Here is a 2,199-nt window from a genome sequence, read left to right as displayed (position 1 = left end):
AGAAGGGTGTGGGGGCGGAAGGGGGGGGCGCATAGGTAGAAGAGGGAAATGGTGAGGAGAGGAGGAGTGAAGAGAGAGAGAGAGAGAGAGAGAGAGAGAGAGAGAGAGAGAGAGAGTCTGAGGCTCTGTCTTGCCACATAAAGGCCTCAGTTCAGCCTGTGAGAGTGACTGTCCTCAGATGCTGTGCAGGTCAGGGGTCCTGACATTGAGACTGATAAGATCATGTAAAGGTTCCTCCATTAGAAGCGTAACACGGATGACCCTGTCACAGTTAACAAGTCAGCAGTCTGATTAAGTCTGCTGAAACCCGTCTCTGGAAAAAAAAACGTTTTATGAACAAGAAATGAAGTCAAATAGAAACTTAGACATTTGATCTGATTTGAATTTTCTTGTTTAGGCCCGTTATAACATCCACCTTCTCACACTTGTGTAATCATCAATACCGCTAACACTTTAATATTATTTCATTACACACATTCTTATGTGCCACAATGTTTTTACTACAGGTATTACTAAAGTGTTGCCAAAACTTCCTATCTCAATATTCTGAATTTTATCTGTAGCTGTGTCTATGTACAAAGAGGCACAGCTAAAGTATCCCTCCATCCTTCCATCCCTCCATCCCTCCATCCCTCCATCCCTCCATCCCTCCATCCCTCCATCCCTCCATCCCTCCATCCCTCCATCCCTAGCCCGGCCAGCCAAACATTACTACCACTCATTCCCTGCATTGTACCTTTTCCTTCAGAATCCTATTAGAGGCTAAACTTGGTTTAACTTAAACAGACTGCCGACTTCACTCAATTAGCTGTAATAGGATTAGTGTGCTGGTATGGACCGGGAGGTCTAAATAGGAAAGGAATTTTGGCAGACACCTGCTCCATGCACTGCAGTAATCTCATAAAGCCCAGAGTGCTAGGGCCTGGGGAACAAGCCCCTCTGATGCCAGGGCGTTGCAGGGCTGCCGGGAGGGGGGGGGGGGGGGGGGTCTGTGAGCGGGCATGGTGGGTTGGAAGGGGACTGGCATGGGGGAGAGAGCTGGGGTTGGAGGGTGGGGGAGATGGATGGAGGGGGGTGGAGGGTGAGGGAGATGGATGGAGGGGGGTGGAGGGTGAGGGAGAGGGGGGTGGAGGGTGAGGGAGATGGATGGAGGGGGGTGGAGGGTGAGGGAAATGGATGGAGGGGGTGGAGGGTGAGGGAGATGGATGGAGGGGGGTGGAGGGCGAGGGAGATGGATGGAGGCGGGTGGAGGGTGAGGGAGATGGATGGAGGGGGTGGAGGGTGAGGGAGATGGATGGAGGGGGGTGGAGGGTGAGGGAGATGGAGGGGGGGATGTTAGGACACAGATGCCACACACTCTGAGTCTGGGGTGAAAAGAGGTAAGGATGGAGGGGAGGGAGGAGAGATAAGGGGGGGGGGGGTCATTGTGAGTAATGGGATCCTAGGGTCTGTGTTAAACTAAGGCTGTTAAGTCAGTTGGATTTAGAATGATGACAGACTGGGCACCAGCACTGTGATCAGAGACAGGGAACACCGATTGTTTTGTTTCTGGGAAACAGTATGAAATTCTCAACACGCACTTCTGGACTTGAGGGGTCCACTGTGTCTCTGCCATGAGAGCTGGACAGTTGAGATGAGCTGATTAGTTCAGTTCCAAGACTCATGTCAAGGTACATGTTTTCATGAGTGGGTGATAGTCATCGGATGATTGGCTAATTGACTTGATGTGTGTTTATGGCTGGCCAAGCTCCTGGCCCCAGCTGCAGTGTCAATGTGCCAGAAAACAGATCAGCGTGGACAGACACTGAGGTAAAACACACACTCACACACTTGTACACACACACACACATCAACACTTATATGCGTCCACGTGAAGGTTTAACCACTTAAACAAAGTGCAAATCTCCCTGTGGATGGATGTGAGGCCCAGGTCACGTCTGTAGAAAGCTGTCATTGTTTTCCCTCCACACAAATCAAACTGTCATGGCGGCTCACAACCTAACCCCCAGACTCCACATCTCAGCTCCTCTAATCACTGCTGTTCCCAGGGCGTCCGCCCCTCTCTCACACCTTCACAATACCTCTGATGGAGGTCTCCGATAGCTGTGTGTGTGTGTGTGTGTGTGTGTGTGTGTGTGTGTGTGTGTGTGTGTGTGTGTGTGTGTGTGTGTGTGTGTGTGTGTGTGTGTGTGTGTGAAG

Source organism: Osmerus mordax, chromosome 17, assembly GCF_038355195.1.
Source record: "Osmerus mordax isolate fOsmMor3 chromosome 17, fOsmMor3.pri, whole genome shotgun sequence".
NCBI lineage: Eukaryota > Metazoa > Chordata > Actinopteri > Osmeriformes > Osmeridae > Osmerus > Osmerus mordax.
Note: the sequence above shows the minus strand (reverse complement) of the source record.